At 43.8% G+C, this 18,555-nt stretch overlaps 1 protein-coding gene across 3 annotated transcripts in view; it reads left to right on the forward strand.

Annotated features, from left to right (window-relative positions):
• FGGY (FGGY carbohydrate kinase domain containing) overlaps positions 1-18,555 on the forward strand; it is a 202,553-nt gene that overhangs the window by 65,186 nt on the left and 118,812 nt on the right. Inside the window, exon 3 of one of the 3 annotated variants that reach the window (XM_058842959.1) lies at positions 4,622-4,727. The gene's annotated coding sequence lies outside the window, so the exon portion shown is untranslated. Of the gene's footprint in view, positions 1-4,621; positions 4,728-11,809; positions 11,891-18,028; positions 18,186-18,555 lie in introns of those variants that run through there. The other 2 variants (XM_058842960.1, XM_058842958.1) reach the window with 2 other exon arrangements.

Consider the following 18,555-nt stretch of genomic DNA (forward strand, 5'->3'; position numbering starts at 1 on the left):
TAATACCTTTGTTATGCTCAGAGCTAGAGGTTTGCCAAGGCTTAAGTGGACTCAGGATGAGCTGGACACATCCAATTAATATAAGTAATGTGGCTTTTCTTGAGCAAATGTGACTTCTCAGTGCACATTACAGCTGCTAAGTGTTCCAGCTCTGCTGCATCTGGTCCTCAGAGGGTTACAAATGTGTATTCTAGTGCTACAGCCTGCTCTTATTTCTGCATTTGTTTGGTACTAAATAAATGGGTTCTGATTTTCAGTGCTTCTGTCAGGGAAGTAAAAAATATTGGTGTGGCTTACTGATGGATATAAAAGCCCCAGGGAAAAAACCCACAGAATATGAAATTAAGAATTATGTGTCCACATGCAAAGTAAGTGTGCTGGACCTCCCAACCCTTTCTTGACGTCACTGCTGTGTTCACAAATTCTGCATCGAGTGTCTTCTAAGGCCCTTAGTCAATGCCTCATCTGAATTTCTTCCACTGATGGCACAATGATCAGTGACCATGTTCTACTGCTCCTCTCTCATGAGGAGACTTCTCCTTCATGGAGGGAAACCATCAATGTGTTTATGGTGGCACTGGGGTGCTGGCCTAGGCAGGGCAAGTGGAAGGTGAATTCCTTGAGCTGTGTAGTTGTTTTGTCAAGTGTGCAATTCTGTTCAGCTTCAAGAAAAGAACACAGGATTTCCTTCCACAGTCTCCTACAGAACCCTTCATTTCTTTAAATGTTTTGTGATTCCCTCATCATCACATACCAATCTCACTCCAGGACATCTCCTGAGTGACTGGGATTTACCACTAGCAGATAAAAAGAGAGAAACGCAGTGGCATGGAGGAAGATTATTCCAAACTCTCTTCTGGCTTCCCAGGCTGGCAAGACAGGCAGGTCTCTCTGTTCTCTGCTTTCTCCGTGGCTCACCATGATCTTCACCTCCACTCCCTCCCAGGGCCCCTGGCTGGAATTGTCCTTTCCCCTCCTGTGCTCCCTTGCTGCTCTGCACCATGCTGGCTGTACCACTGTGGGAGAAGCTGATCTGTGCCTTTCTCTGTGCTGGCTGAAGCGCTGAGCACTCTGATTTCCCCTCCCTGGAAGCAGTAGGCAGAATCGTGGAGAAGGCACAAAGTGCCACATGAGGATCAGCTTAGCAAGTTGGATCCGTGACACTTTGCAGCAGAATAAAAACTGTTTATTTTCTTTCCCAGCTGTTCTCCCAAGCACTTGGAGCATTCATTTGCCTCAGCATGCAGGAGATTTACGTATTTCACTTCCATTGACACGGCAGAAGAGACCCTCCTCACTTGTAGATTTGTTCTTTTAATAGGCACCCAGCACAACTGGGAATTAAGTGCATGTGTGTGTCCTACAGAGAGGAGACCAGAACCAGCTGTAGGCACAAAGAACTGCTTAGGAGGCCCATTTTTTTGTGCTGATTCGGTAACTCACGGGACAGGCAAATCTTCCTTTTTAGGAATGGGGAGAAGAGGAAAAACAGAGGACCTCATCTTCAGATTGTATCACAAGTGGAAGGGGAGAGATAGCAGGGAGAGAACTCTCCACATGAGATTCTCCTCTCCCTGATGGAGCAGCTGGAGCAAATAAGGTTCATCCTGAGCAAATGTGAGCTCATGGTGCCTCCACTCGAAGCTGGCAGAGCAGCCGGGGTGTTCCGGGCTCTGAGTCAGTGCTGTGATAACTTCCTCGCGTGACTTCCTAAATGAGGTTAGAGATCCTAAAAGATACTGAGGGACTGTGGCACAGACCTGCTGCTCCCAGTTTGAGCTGCTTTATAATCCAAACCTCTTCAAATTGTAGATCTTATTGCAAGGACAATCTGAGATTTTGGGAGAGACAGGTAAGGCCCTTAGCCATTCTCAGATGCAGGGATGAGTCACCTGTGCCATATAATGACAACACAAGCCCAAGGAACACAATCCTCATCGAGATCCTGTTAGAATTAGCCACACAAGAAGGTGAATCTTAAAGACAAAAGGAAATGGTAATAGGAGGGAAGAAGTAGCAATGACCGGAGGCCTTAATTTGATGCCAACAGTATCTCAGAGAAAGCAATTTCCCAGAGGATTGTCAGAGATGTGAAATGAATTGTAAGAGCTGCTTTACAGGCATTTGTGGGCACACACACCTGCTTACAGCAAGGGAAAAGACAGTGCGTAAATGTCTGGAATATTACATAAAAGCTGTCTGGTAGACTGGGCAGAGCAATTAAAATCCATCTCGCTTAAACGAACCCTGAGTGCAGGTCAAACAAATCTAATTTTTATTGTTCCTTAAGGAGATGTCTGTACAGGAGACAAAAGGGGGATGCAGCCGTCAGGTTAAAAAATCAAGATGCCTTTAAAAAATTAAATGTTCACAATAGTGCTACAGCAAGCTGGATAAATGATATATTACAGCGATGGTTTAAAACTAATTGATGACTAATGTTGTAATGCATTTGTAGCTACACTGATCTATTATATATCTTGGCCAAGCTGAAGGGACACTTCAAGGAGAAAAATTGCTAACTGTTTTAACCTGATGGAACTCAGGGAAAAAATAGTTACTTTACGAGATAAATGGAAAGGTTATGACCTCCTAATGTACATCTGGGTCTTGCAATGCAAAATCAAATTATCATTAAACAGAATGTGATCTGTGATGGAATTAAAACAACTACAAACCAGCACAGAAGTTTCCTCAGAGAAACACAACAGCCCAGTTCGAGCTGGGAGCAGTGACTGCAAAGCTGCCTGGCTAAAGAACTGGTGTAACAAGTTGGGATGGAATTGTTTTGTTCTGTAATGAAAGTTGGTTTAATTGGAGAGTGCAGGAAAATCGTAAGCATCTTTACAGCCATTTACATATGTAAGCCATTCTATAAACATTACTTAATTACTGTATAAATCATTAACAATTTACCCAAGTCCTAAGTTACATGTGTCTCTCTGGCTCTTGCAGGGTAGACAGGAAACCTTACTTTCCCCTCCTCATTTTTGTCATGCCTGAGGCTCATGCCCTCTGGGTTTTACCCTTACAGTTGGAATTCAGAGGAGATGTCAGTCAGGCTCTGCTTATTTTCACATCTAATTCATGCAAAAACCAGGTTTCCTCTTGAGGCAGTAAACTGGCCCAGATTTGCTTCAAAGTTTGGCCCAGGTTCAGTGAATGACTCACTTTAACTAAGGTACATCCATCTTCCTGGCTGGAACACATGGTGGGAAGTGTTGTCAAAGAGCAGAGATCCCCATGAACCACAGCTCAGGGCTTCAGGACCTTGCAAACCAAAAGCAGTGGCTCATTCCAGCCCCTGCTTTCCTGTCATCCAATATTAAGGACATCAAGTGGGTGTCCCAAACATTGCTGCTTAACCCAGAGTCCCAACGTGGGGTTTTGCAGGCTAAACACACTGGAAAGGGCTGGGATGGACTGCTGGGAGCTGAGCTGGGAGGAATTTCAGCCAGAAGCCTCCCTGGTTCTGGGATCCATGCAAAATTCTATGGAATAAATCTGGCAATAGGTAACAAATGAAGATAACATTGTGGGCCATTTGCAAAATAGGGATTACCTTGAACAGCCATGATTTAAAGGCCAAAAATACCACTCTCAACCTCTGAATTGGTTCCCTCCAATAGGAGTATGTAAAATGAAAGAGAACAAGCTAACCAAGGTACCCCCCACCACAGGTAACACTGATTTTCTTCTGCTTGAGAATAAGTTAACATAGCAAGGACATGACCAGCCTGTGATATCATCTGAGAGCAACATATTCCTCCATGTATTCTTCCATGACAGATTAAACCTTGCAGTGGGTAGGGAAATGCCTGCAATACCAAACTGCAAATATATTGTGCTCTGAAGGGTTTGATGTACCAAAACCCCTCAAATCCTCCATATATTTTAACTGCTGTACATCAGGCTTCCTCTTCTGCATTCACTCAGTTTTGGTTTGAAGCCCAATACAGACAGCAGCATACAGGAAAAATAGTTTTTTTAGCTCAAAATGGAGCAGTTGGAGTTTTAATTTGGGAGGTGTTTCTTTTACAGGGGGACATGACTCTTGGTTCAAAATTTTAAGTTATTCAGGTCATGGTATCGGTGTCAGTTTTCAGTGTTGGAAACTCAGTTGCACAAGTACCACTGAGCTGACTTAGAACATTCATTCTCTCAAAGGATGGAAAACAGTCACATCCACAGCTCTATGTGAGATTTCTTTCCTCCACTAACATTAAACAAAACAGCTCAAACAGATATTTTTTTATTCCAGATCAATGTGATTTCTTAAAGCTTCGTGTTGAGTAGACAATCCTCAGAAGGGATTTTTAAAGCAGAAAAGCATATGAAACAACTTTGATGAAACTTTGAGCTGCCAGTTTATTTAAAAGCAATAAAGTAAGGAGGACAAAAACCAGAGTTAAGTTGTAGCAGGGCACTTGGCATTCAAGGTGACTGTGATAGTGGTCAGGAAGGATGAGGTTGAGCTCTTAGCAACCACACATCAGGTCCTGTGACCACTATGGCAGAGTCATGCCCTGCACATGGATTTGCTTCTTAGCTGCTGACCCTCAGTGGCCAGGATTCCATGAAAGGAAATATGGGATAATTATGTGCCATTCTAATTTTCCAGTCCCATATGTCCCAAGATGACGACTTCCCAGTGTATGCTGTGACCATGGGGACGAGGTGTCCACCAGAACATCCCATGGCATTTCCATGACTGCAACAGACTGGAGGTAAGGAAACTGTTCTGGTGTTTGGATACACTCACAAACAATGATCCCAGCAATTCTTGGAGAGGGTGGGGTTACATACCCAGTCATATATTCCTCCCCATTTTGAAACAATCAGACATAAAATACTCTAAAATAAGAATGCATAAATAATTACCACTTGTTTCCTTCCTCAATTTCTTATCTTGCTTTATCACAATACTCGTAGCTGTTGCTGACAGAAATGGCAAATATGTCCAGTATTTCTGAGTTTTGTCATGTCTTGTTTTTTTATTTCACTTTCAGCTTTTCTGACTGGCCAATGACCCAAAAAGTTGATTAAAGCTATGATGGTTTTATCATGGCTTTGGAAAGACAAACTGTAAAATCCAGAGGTTACCAAAGCAGAATGGGATTTTAAAGAATGCCTGAAGAAGGATCATTCTGCTGCTTGTGAGAACTGCAGCTGTACCAAAGGTTTTTGTATCTCTTGTACACACATTAAAATATATCCTACACATATTTTTCTATATATCTTAATTTACTGAGAGCATTTGCTCCATTTGATTTATACTGAGGCTTTAAGATTAGTGTAAGAATGCAAGTAGGAAAGTCTATAGTATTCCATGTTCTTTCAAATATTATGTCAGTAGTCCAAAGGAGTTTTTGGTGTGATGCCCTGAATGTTCTGATTGGTAAGAGAGCTCAGCATTGAGCACATCATTTACCAGCTCACTGCTGTCACAAGCTATTGCATCCTTCTTCCCTCTTGACTCAAACTTGATTAATCTTTCCATAGTTTTGGTTCTAGTATGGTTTTGAGACAGTGTTGATTTTCCCAGGAAGCCTTAAGAACATGAGTATCTGCTTCATGCTGTCTGGGCAGCTCAAACAACTGCAGAGGGAAGGGAATAATCTCCCCCAGACCCTTGACAGCATCACATTTCCACCCCGTCACGGCGCCCGGTACTTGCAGCGCTGGCAGGAAGAGCTGGGGAAACTCCTGCTTGCTGGGCCATGACCTGTGGAGCTGCATGGTTTTAGGAAATACCAGGTTAGCTCCAGGAGCAGGGAAGTGTTACAGCTCTTTGTTCCTGTGCAGAAGTTTTCAACATCAGTGACAGCATCAGTGTGTGTATTCAGATTTCCATCTGTCATGCAAGGCATAAATCCAAAGCACTCTGTGAGATCAGTCACGCCCAGAATATTTAAAGTTACCTAAAATGTTGGCAAATTAACATCTCACATTTTTCTCCAGAGTCCTGAGTGGTGCAGACGTTCTGTTAATCATATATTGCAAGCTCAGGCAACACATTAAGTATGGAAAATAGGTTTATATAATAAAGATGAGGCAGAACAAACTGGATCCACAAATGTCTTTCTATTCACTCCATCTATAATAATTTCATTACATTTCTTTGGGGTTTATCCAGTTTTGCCGTGACCACCTACTGACAATGTCTCTGAAAGGAAAGAAGAAAAAGCACGAAATTCTAACGTGCAAGACATACAAAATAAATCCTGTGACGTTTTCTAATATGGGAATGTTCCTAAATGCCAGACTAAAACATCCCTCCAACGGTTTCTTTTACAGACTTCCCTTGTTCCAGAAACTTGGCCTGACTTAGGAGGAAACCCCATAGTTGTCCCTTAAAAGTTGAATTGCATCAGTGTGGGCAAGATGTTGGGCCAAATTCCTTAATGGTGCAATTCCATGAAAATCAGAAATCCTACACCAGAGCTGAATCTGCCCTGTGGTATAAAATGATCTCCCTGGAGGCAAGACTTTTGGAAGTCTTTTTTAATTCTAAACAGACAATTTGTTTTGGGTTGTATACAGAGCGTGACAATCTCACTGCTGGAGGAACCAGCTACATAAAAGGTGATTTTATCCCCATTTCTTGTGCTGTTTGGTTTATCTGTGTTTGATTTGCAGGTAGCTACATGATCCTACAAACTTCATTTTATGCAGTGGAATGAGCCCCTGTTCCATTTAGGATTTTAAAAGATTACAGAGCTGGTGTTGGAATATTTGTACATTTTGCAATGAGTTAAGGAGAAAGGCTGTGTGTTGTTTATAATCTGGGAAGTACAGATCCCAGTTAATCTTACCCTTGGAGAACAGACAGTTATATATTTTATAAATTAACAGATCCTGACTGATTGCCTCCCATGACTGTGTTCACCAGTTTTGGAATTCAAAGGGCAAAATAAGATCTGCCTTTTGTAGAAGGTGCCAGGAATGGCATCAGGACACACTGCCTGGAGGGAGGCTGAGCCTTTTCAATCCTCCCCACACTGACTGGATTTGGCACCACTGTGTGATATATCACCACTGTAACAAAGTACTTCATGCAAGCTGGTCATATCCTATGGAAAAAACCTTGGAAGGATGTTGCAGAAAAAAAATATTTAACCTCTGTTCACTGTTTTTCTGGAGATGTAAGGCACTGTGAACTTTGAGGAGATTTTCACAGCTTGGCTTGTGAAATTAATTTCCAGCTTGACAGATTGTGATTTCACGATTTTGCACATCTGGATTTTGGCACAGGGCTGTGGTGGGAGATGTCTCTGGCATCCAGGGAGATGTCCTGCCTCCCAGGACAGTCTGTTTGCTCCTGGGCAGTGAAGAGTCCAGTCCTGGCTGAGCTGTCACCTGCCTGCCCTGCCCTGGGCAGTGTCTGTTCCACAAGGCACAGGCTGCACAGCTGGAGATGGCTCTGGCATCAATGACCTCAGGAATCACTTGAACAAAAATGTTAATGATAAAATAATGATTTTAAAATTCAAGGAGTGTAAGGGATAGGCAAAAAAAAGTTATAGGGGTATCTGTACTGTGTGCTCTGGGGAACAAACAACATTTTCACTAGCTGAAAACACTGTGTGCACAGACTACTGAGCACTCCCTCTGCTACACGGCACCAGTGGGCTGCTTTCCTGGCCAGGCATTTTGGGAGGGGGTCTTCTCCTTCTGGCAATCTTCCCAGAGGGGAACCAGTTGATGAAAACAGGACTTTAAGCCAGGATTTTTTTCAGCATTTACACAACAGAAGGAGAGTTTAAAAAGGTGGCAAGAGCCATGAGCATTTTCCCTTTGTGTATCACTGTGTGACAGCAAAGTCATCCTATTTTCCCACCAGGATCACAGGGTGTCATAGAACCTCACTTATTCTTATGGCATTGCAAGTGTGGTTTCAAAAGAAAAATCCCCGTGCTGTCTGGAATGCTCAACTGTTGGGTACCAGAGTCGGAAAACATCCTGCCTGCCACGAACGTTAGGAAAACAGAGCAGCCCTGACTCGAGTGCCAAGTGGTTTTTTGGAAGGCTGACTCCCCTGAGAATAAAGGATATTGGTGTCCAGCCAAGTGGGCAGGCAGGAACAGGCCCTGGGCAAGACACTGGAATTTTGGTGGAGCCTCAAATATTGTCTACTTATTTGTATCAGCTCCTGGATTTGGTATTAAAAGGTGAGCTGCCCAAAATGTGAGGAAATGGGCCACAAATTGATAAAATTGGAATTACTTTTCTAGCTATATTTAGAGGCATTTAAAACAGGGGTTTCCCTTTTCAGCCACTCCAGTATCCAAGAGTAACTTAATATTTCTGTTAAAACCAGAAAAAAATCCCCCAAAGTAAATTTTCTTTTTTTCCTATTGTACACTCAAAAATCCCTTCTTGTTGCAGAGAATTAATTTGGTTTTTACTTCCCCATTTCCCTGTTTAGATGAATAGTCCTGGTCTAATGGACAAGTAAACACTTCATCCAGAGTATTCCCCAGCTTCTACTTCCTGGAACACTTGAAGAAGTGCTATACTTCTTCAAATGAGAATAAAACCCACCCTCAGGTGCTTGTATGAACTGCCTAAGCACACACATGAGCAGGAACTTTAATAAATACTTTTGTCCCTTCTGTTTTTATACTAATAAACATCTAAAGGGAATTTTTGGGTGTTCAGAGGTCCATTGCTGCTTGACATTCACCAGGAAGTTGGGATGTTGGGGCACAACTTGCATCCACTTTATTTCCTCGACAAGGCTGGAAAATGTTCATTCTGCCTCTTTCCCCTGCACACACATATTTTCTTTTCTTTACAGAGGGAGTCGTTTGTCTTTATCTCACCATTCACCTCTCTCTCTGATTGCAGTTAATGGAATTGTCACCTTTATGGACTCATGCTCCATTTCTCAACCTGTCTGGACTTTGGCCTCCAAAGGTTACCATGGCTAGTGAAGTAATATGATTGAGTCTTTTCCGACAGATTTATGCAAGAATTCTTCTCCAGCAAGTGTCACATCTAGTCTAGTTCTGCAAAAGAGAATATTTCAAAGATGCCAACTGTCATCTAAGCCCACTAAATTGTTCTGTGGGGTTGAGAGGACTGTGGGCCATCTCAGGCAATGCTGATTTACACTACCTGGAGCTCTATCCCTGCTGCTTGAAATATGGGCTCTGGTTAATCACTAAAAAAAGAACATCCCTGTCTCCCAGAAAGCACATTTAAAATGGAATTTTCATTAGTTACTCTGTAATGAAAAGGCAAAAGGGTGTATTTTAAGTGAATCTGTCCAGAATCTTGGAAGAAGAGGGGTGGGGAGGGAGGGGTTATTTGAAGGAAAACTACAACAGCCACATGTGAAAAATTGGTCTTAAGTTCCATTTAAGGTGCATACATCCACAGAATATTTTCAAGTTTATAGAAAGATTTTGGAATTATAGAGAATTCTCATCCTCCTGCATTTGATACAAAGCACAAATTAATCATCATTATTCTGCACTAATATAACACCTCTTAACCCTCAGCTTTCAGAATATTTCAAAGGAGCAATGAATTAAGCCTCATGTGGGCTTGGGAATATGTGATAATCTAAACTTGGATTCTTTAATAAAAAGCATTTCAGGACTTTGATTTTGGAAGTTGGAAACTTGTAATTGTTCTTGAAAATATCTTCCTTTGCCACTCACTTGGAAAGAAACCATGTGAGTACTAGAGAAGTGAGATAAAATGGAAAAATGTATTAAGCAAAAGTTAGTAAGTTTGTCTGTACTTATTTTTGTTATTTATTGGAGAAAAAAACCTGGGTAAATCAAGGTGCTAATGTGATATAGATGTAAAAAAGGCAAATTTGAGGCCTGTCTGTACCTAAAAGAGTGCAGGGGAAATTATTATTGCCACCATACAAGTCTCTTGCAAGCCATCATTTAAACATTACACAGTGTGTCAGACTCTGATCACTCATGCTCAGAAAAGATGAATTCTGACTGACAGCAGATAATCCACAACTTGCTGTTATGAGATAAAATAAATGATTAGTATTTAACTTGGTAAAACAAATAAGGGACTTCAACAGTGCCTACAAATACATTGTGGGAGGAGAACAAGTATTATACTAAAAGAAACTGTCGGTATATGACTATACAGAGGGCAGAAATAAATTTGTTTTTAATGAACAGAGAAATGGGATTCTGGAACAAAATCAGGTCCATTTCTCTGGGCTTCATTTTACTGCTTTTTAGTTGAACAAAACATTTGGGTATCTCCCCAGTCACGGTGCCTTGTTTTAGGCCACTGAGTTAATGTGAAACAGCTCATTTGTGTCTCTGAACTTTACACTTTCCCTGCATGGAGCGCTTCCCTGGCCAGAGCAGTGGCCCTATGCTGGGATTTGTCCCCACGGGCCAGGTCTGACTCAGCTTGGGATGTGCACATCTCAGAAAAGAGAAATTTAAATCTCACTACATCGCAGACCTCCTGGGGAGCAAAGCAGAGCATGAGGGCACACATTCACACCATGCTGTATGATTTGGAATTACAGTCAGGAGGGGGTATTTTATTTTTTAGCCTATCTATTCAAAGCAAAACATTTGGAATAATGCAAGAAACCCCCAAACACTGCAGAGTTTGGGTTGAATCTCCTTTCTTAGCCAGCCCAGACACAAGGTATTCCCAACGGAAAAATCGATTTTCACCCAGATTTCAGTTTGGTATAAGCAGTGTTTTCCATCAGAAAATCATCCCAACGGAAAATTACTAACTGATTCTAGTACAAAGTGACTAGCAGAGCTCTCAAAATGATTCAGTGGCAAGGCTGGAATGAGAACCCACAGCTCCTGACCACGAACCCTGGGCTCTAACCACGAGACAAACACTCATCTTTCCCTGAGCAAGGCTGTTCCTGCAGCATTTCTGCTCAGGACGAAGTGGGAATACTCTGGAAATGTTGCAAAAGAACTTTTTTTTTGCTGCAAGATTTCCTGTTGTAGAACATTTGGGGGGTAACGGGAAAAATCCCTGGTGGCTCCTTGGGGCCAGAAATGTTTGGACATGATGGGAATGTGAGGGCTGCCATCCGCTCCTCCCTGCATGGGTTGAGGGGGGTCATGCAGGGGTGTGGTGGGATCTGGTCCCAAACCATGGAGTGCTCAGCCATGGTTGCCCCATGGGTTGGAATCAATGGTCTGAGAGGTCATTTCCAACCTCACTGATTCTGTGATTTCTCTGTTTTCCAGGGATGCATTTGAAGGCATCCCACTCCTCTCTCCATTTTAAGGCCCCATCCTCTCTCCATTTTAAGCAAAGCTTAACTAAACCCAGGGTTTTCTTCCTCACATCAGCAATTCTCCAGCTTTTCAGGTAAAACTCTCAGGGCGACCCCATGCAGAAAACCAAACTCAGGGGCTGCAGCCCTGTTTTACTTATTTAAGGAACATTTACATTACATTTAAGGAGGCTTACGGTGAGAGATGTCCTGAGCCCTGACATTCCCTCCCGTTTATTTATTCTCCTATATGTTTCTACGTATTTATTCGCCTGTATGTTTTTATATATTTATTCTTCTATACTGTATACGTTCTTAGTGGTCTCCAGGTGGCTTCTTGCACCGCCGCACCGCTTTTGCGACCCCCGATATTTCGCAGCCGTGTACGGGGCAGCGGGGCAGGGAAATACGATTTATCAGCCGCTTAACAAACCGCACCAAGCCCGCGCCGGTCCCGGTTCAGCCGCGGGGGAAAGGCGATTCCGTCCCGAGCGGCCGCTGCCCCTCAGCCTCCGGCGGCGCCGCCGCTTCCCTGCCCGCCCCCTCCCGGCGCAGGCGCGGCCGGCCCCGGCGGCTTCCCCGGCAGCGGGCGGGTTCAGGGGACGTCCCCGCCGGGCTGTGCCGGCCCGGGCAGTGCCAGGGGCACAAGTAAGTGACGGCTACACGAGTAAATGACGGCCGGGGCACGGCGGCCCCGGCCCCTCGGCGCGGCCGCCCGTGAGGGGAGCGCGCCGCCTCAGCGCGGCGGCAGCTCCCGCCCCCGCCCCTGTCCTTTTCCCTGTCCCTGCCCTTTCTCCGCCGTGACGCCCGGAGGATCCCGTCCTCCTCCGTTAGGGCTCGGATCTGCTGCTCTAAAAGGAGGTCTCGCGTTCGTGTTGTTGTTTAATCATCAGCGCCGCCTCCTTCCTCAGGGAGCCCCTCGCCGCGGCCGCGGGCCCCGTGCGGCGCGCCCCGGCCGTGCGTGGGCTGAGCGATCACATCGCTCCAAATCAGCTCAGAGCCTGCTTTTCGTGTAGCCGATGGGATTTACGTCCTTCTGGCTGTCCCAAATTGCCTCCTTCTGACGTTTCTCTACCGCATGGCACAGTTCTCTACCGTAGTTACATATGTAACTCCCACTGTAATTCAGTGGGAGTGGGGCTGCCCTTGACAGCCCCCAGGCAGGCCGGGATGCCCAGTGCCAGAGGAGGCATTTGAGGCTGGGGTGGGATCCTCCCAGCGCCTCCTGTTCTCTTGGATCACCTTTATCCCAGCTGCCTTCCCATGTGCTTCAAATACAGCTTCCTGGTGAGGGAAAAAGGAAAGGCACACACTGATTTCTTGGTGGTGTTAAGTGACAGGATGCGAGAGAGTGGCCTGAACCTGTGTCAGGGGAGGTTGAGGTTGGATAGTAGGAAAAAGTTTTCCCCCAGAGGGTGGTTGGGTGCTGGAACAGGCTCCCCTCGAAGGGGCACAGAACCAAAGCTGCTAGAGCTCAAGGGAGCATTTGGACAATGCTTTCGGGCACATGGTGTGACTCTTGGGGCCCTGTGCAGGTCCAGGAGTTGGACTCCATGATCCTTGAGTTTCCTTTCCAACTCTGCTTATTCTGTGATTCTGTGAAAGGGCAGCACTCAGGTGACCTGGCCTGCACAGGTGGGATACACACATCACTCACTAACTTGCCTAATTCTCCATATCCCCAGGAGATTTCCATAAATGTAGTCTCCAGTCTCATCTCTCTGGCACAGGGGCTGCTGGCACTGGTGTCCTGCTGCCACCACTGCCTCCCTTGTCCTTGTGCAGCTCCCCTTTCTGGCACCTTCACAGCCCTGTCTCCTTGTCATGCGCCTGTGATCCCGAGCAGCTCCTGGGCTGGCACAGAGCACACCCCAGGAACCTGCTGGAATTTACTCGTGCTTGGCTCCAGACCTTCCAACACAGCCGTGTTCATCGCTGGTGGCTCTGCACCAGTGAGGAACTGGTAACTTGGCAGATTCCTTCCCTGCTGAGGTGCCTGGGATTTGTTAGGAAGTTTAATAAACTTAGCACCAGTGCTCTTCTCTGGAGAACACTTATGAAACAAATTCCAGGGAAGTAGAGGAGAGGGCTCGGTCATCTTGGAAGTTTTTAGAAAGTAATAAGCAGACACATTGTTGGGAAGGTGGTCTTGTATTTCATTCTCATGTATTCTCTTATCCTGAAAGACCATTTTCTTAAGTAGTTGAAGTCAACTTTTTTCTAAGTGTATTTAAATATAATACAAAATAATGAAATTTTAAGGGCTCTGTAATGTTAATGGTCCCTTTCATTCAGGAATGTATGTGAGCATATAGAAAAAAAAAAAAAAGAGACACTTCTTTTTTCCTGGGAAGGGTGTCTGGGATAGGAGCATGAATGCAGAGAGAATTGATTGCTTTAGGGACAGCTGTTCCCAGCGATAAGAATCGTGGCAGAAATAAATTTATAGTGTCAGGAGAGACTAAATAAACTAGTTCTATGTTAGGAAATTTTTATGTGTATTCTTAGCCATTTCTATTACTCCATTCTGTGTTTCTCAGTTAAATTATCATTTTAAAATGTTGGTTCTTTTGCATAAATAAATAACTGGTTTTGTGCAGAATTAGTGTTTCTTTTAACCTAAGCTAATATGCAACCCCACTTCCTCTTAAGTAGTTGTGACAGGAACTTCGGGGTGAGTATTTTTGGAATTGCAGCCCAAATAAATGTTTAATTTTCAACTGACAGATTACTTGGGGCTGTCATTCTTCTCAGGCTTTTACTATGCAAGAGTGAACAAATCCTGTAAAATAAACCGTGGATTGGGCTTATGGACACATGTTTGCTTCTGGGCTGAGCATCTTGAAGTGGTTTGCAGCATGTCTTTAAAAATTTATTTCACTGTTGCATCTACTGCTGGCCTAAGTGCTCCAGTATCTGCCAGGAGTAATTATAGGCAGTTGGTTCAGATGTTGCTTAAATGTGTAAGCCTTGATGGGAAATGCAGTGGATTTCAGCCAGAATGCTAATTTTGATGTTTTATCATTTCATAAAACTGTGAACTCAGAACAAATTATTTTTATACTGATCTGCTGATATGTAATCACAGGGTTAGTGCCAGATTCAACCGTGATGTAGCACCAGAATCTAAATATGGGATTAAAGATAGAATATCAGCATTACCCTAGGTTGGCTAATTTGTATCTATTGTGGTATAATGACTGTATTTACCTATGTACCCTGCATGGAAGCTCCCGGTGCCAAGGCTGGTTTGCTGCAGGAGTGCAGTTTAAAGCTTTTATGTGAATTGTAATTCTGCCTTTTGAATTGCATTCTCCTCCAAATTATATTTTATAACTTAAACTGATATTTTTTGAATTCATGTTATTGTGCTAGGCTGTATTTTTGTTATACTGCTTTTTTGTGGTGTGTGTTTTGTTGGTTGTTCAGGGTTTTTTGGTTGTTTCTCCATTTTCATCATAGCATAGAGTGAAAAAAATAAAAAAGTCACAGTACATGAATCAATTTTACAGGCGAAGAGCAGAGATTATTCTCTCTGTCCATCACAGGTAGGTTAAAGTGATAGAGACACAGGGATATGAAAGATCTTCCTTAGCATTAGATTGATAAGCTGGTGGATCCAAACACTTGGGTCCATCAGTCATTTTGGAGCCTGTTACCTCTTTTCAACTAGTCATGAAGCTGCTACAGCCAGAATTTATGTAATAATTAGATGGCATTTTTTCCCCCTCAGTCAATGTAAACAAGATAGTGTCTTCTTTCAGGGCTTCAGGCATTCTGCAGTGTCATTTGGGACACGTCTGTCTGCCAGGTCATTAGCACAGCCTTTGGGGATGTGTGCAGCTGCAGCGTCAGAGCAGGGAATGGATCTCAGGAGCGTGGTGTGCATGGGTTGTACCCACTGCCCTTGCCAGGCTGGGGAAAAGAAGGGGTGCTGCTATACACCCCCTTATTCCTTAGGTTTTCCTGCCTGGGAATTGTGTGCTGGCATTAACTGATCAACATTTCCTCTGCTGGAGGAAAATTGGAGGTTATGGCAAGTGTTCAAAATCCTGCTGCTGCGTGAGTGCACCTGTGATGTTCATGAGCGTCAGGGTTTAGTCCTGAGCTCCTGATAATGGCTGGGAGGTGGCCACTGATGATGCAGGATCAGACCCTGCTTTGGAAGTGATGGCCCAGGCCCAGCAGGGCCCAGAGAGCTCCGGAGGGAATTGGAGCTGTTGGTTTTCCCCAGAAGGCTGTGTCTTCTCATCTGATATAGCCCTTTTCTCAGCCTTCCTTTTTCCTGTGAGCTCCTCTCCGCAGCTGTTTCCTGCTGTTCCCGGGGTTAGGTGAGCTCTGGAGCAGGGGGAGCTGCACTTGTTTCCTTTGTGTGGCAGAGTTACAGGTCAGGGAGCAGCAGGGCAGCCGGGTGTGCTCTGCATGGGGCTTGTGCTGATGCAGAGCCCATCAGGGCATGCAGCAACCTCAGCAGAGCCAGGGAAAACCAGGGTGAGCAGTAGTCCCAAGTCTTCTCCAAGCATGTAGTTGGAAGGAGCTCCTGGATCCCTCTGTTGTGAGGCCAGTGTTTTGGGACCTGCCTGAAGCTGGGAATCCCTGGCCAGTTCCGTGCTCCTGAGCAGCACCTCTCAGCTGACACCAACACATTGTTTTCCTCCTGCAGCACCTGCAAGCAGTATCTCCACTTGCCTAATGTGGCCTTGGCATTATTTCTTGCTGTTTATTAGTACTAACTACTGCATACTGTGTTGTGGTACTTGTGTTACTGCCACATCCATGAGCACTCAGAGCAGGAAAATGCTTTTTGTCTTCCCTGACCATGTACAGATTGTGAGTTCAGCTCAACACCCATGGTCTGGATAGCTGCAGTGAGGCCTTTGGGGTGATTCAGAATGCAATGGAATCATGACTGCATGGAGAAAGTAAATACACAGCAATTGCTTAATGTCTCCTCTGGCACAGGAACTCAGACACATCAAACAAAACTAGCAGGTGGCATGCTCAGAACAAACCAAAGGTCTTTTTCTTGCATTGCTTACACAGAACTTTATAACTCGTTACCACAGTGGTTTGCAGTTAAGAAAGTTTCCCTGGATTCAGGAAGAGCACAAACAAATTTAGAGAGGAAAAAGCCTTCAAGGTCTGCTAATCCTAAAGATAAAATTTCTGGCTCAGGAAGTGCCTTTACTATAGATAGCAGGACGAAAGGTGTCCTGGGGAAGTACTGCTGGATGAAAAGGGCAGGCATATGCTTTTCTTACGGCTTCTGCTGTTTGTGGAGGATCCTGGGCTAATTGGATCTTTCATCTGACCCAGCACAGCCATGCTCTGCTCTTTAATCAGGGGCCAGAATGCCATTGCTCCTATTTGATCATCAGTACCACAGGCTGTGTCTGCCTGTGTGAGCTGGAGACAGGAACTGGAAGGAGAGCAAAAAATTCTTCTGTTTAGTACAAGCTCTTCTCAAGCAGAATATAGAGAAAATCAACTTTGTTGTACGTGTAAGAGCTTGATATTTACTGACACTGGTCATGCTGACATCCTTCTGCTGTTTCTGAGTGAGAGAACTATGTAGGCAGTGGAAGCTGAAAAGAAATAGTTTTTGGATCTAATTTTTTAGAATAATTTAGTCATTTTCACTTCTCCACTTACTGGTTACACCAGGATAAACCTGAATATGCCTTGCTTTTTATCAGAGCAGGTGGAAGTAGTTTGGCCTGAAAATATTTAAAATCCAAAAGACAGAATTAGAGGGCAGAGGGCAGCAATGAAGTAATGACTTTGTCTTGGACACTGAAAGCAAGGGGAAGAAAAAAGATCTGGAGAGACATTACAGCAAATTAGTACATGGTGAATTATTTATAGAGAGAAAAGGAGATACTAGAAAATAGTAGAATATTTTCAGTTCTGCCCATGCTGGGATTTATTGACACTGCATTACAGTGTTAGAGGGAGAGTTAGGAAGGTTTGGATGGAAGAATTTAAATTTTATAGGAGTGGAGTCAGGGTTGGATCCTACTACTGAAATCTTCCACTATTTGAAACTGTTTCTCCTTGTAAGATGTGAGAAGGCTTCACAGAATGTACCAGAGAACTGATGAAAGAATCTAGAGGTGTTTGGTTTTCAGTGAAGAAGCATGTTTTCCCCAGCTCCATTTTTATTTATTCCAGTTTTGTTACTGTTAACACAGTCCTCACATTCCTAAGACTGTTTGGGGAAGGGAAAAGGGGAGGTGAGGAGTGCTTTTGTTCCTTGTGTTTGTTTTGTTTGCTGTGGGGTAGCTGAAAAATAAATGCTTGTTGATAGTTATAGCATAGTCCCTTGGGCATTTAAGGATATTTTCTATATTAGTTTTGCCCTTCACCACAGCGTTAGAATTCCCCATCTGCTCCTGCTCTCCCACACAGACATGTGCCTTCTTTCTCTTTCCACATTCCAACAGGAATTACAGAAGCTGGAAGAGGAAAGGGAGTTCACTGTCTTCAAGGAGATACTGCCACTCTACCACCACCACTTGTATTGGTTACTTAACTCTAGCAAGCCAACAAACTGCTGAATTTCCAGTATAATGTCAAAAGGACTTGTTTTGGTTTATGTCCTTTCTACAGTTGAAAAGCAGCTTTCCTTTAGCCTGTTTAGATCTTTTCACACAAAGCTTATGGAGCCTAATTTGATCCTGTTAATCTTTTTCTTGGTAACCCATAGGAAATCACAGCTGCACTACTAAAAACACACAGTTTATCCACAATCACTGGGTCTGGGCAGCCCACAGCGTTCCAAAGATCAAAGTTTAAAACAGACACGCCAGTCCTTCCTAATTCCTTGTGTTGAAGCACACAACACCACAAAGTCTAAATTGCTGCTGCTGAAAGCTTGTGCTGAGCTTGGGCCTGTGTTGATGTGAGAGTACAGCCCCTCCTGCCCCGTGGCTTTAACAGAAAGGTAGGTCCTGGCAGCTCAATAACCGTGAGGTGAAGTAGGACAAACGAGTCTAACAGTGCTCATGAAAAACTCATCTGGTTACTTACCCATTCCTTTTAAATTAAAGTAAATAATGTTAAGGATTTTTTAAAAATTTTTAATATTTTTGCAACTGAGTTTCACCCCTCCTTTTTCTTTCTTCATTGCCTATGTGGGAAAACTAACACATTTGTATAAGGATAAACTGGGAAGTCTGTGGTTTCCAGCATGCACATTTTGAATAATATTTATACAGACTATTCTTTAATGGGCCATATAAATATTTATCATATGCTGTAGCTTTTTGATCATAAATGCTTGTTTGAAAAGCCATTCTGTCCCTGCTGTGATT

This window comes from Poecile atricapillus, chromosome 7, assembly GCF_030490865.1.
Source record: "Poecile atricapillus isolate bPoeAtr1 chromosome 7, bPoeAtr1.hap1, whole genome shotgun sequence".
Lineage (NCBI taxonomy): Eukaryota > Metazoa > Chordata > Aves > Passeriformes > Paridae > Poecile > Poecile atricapillus.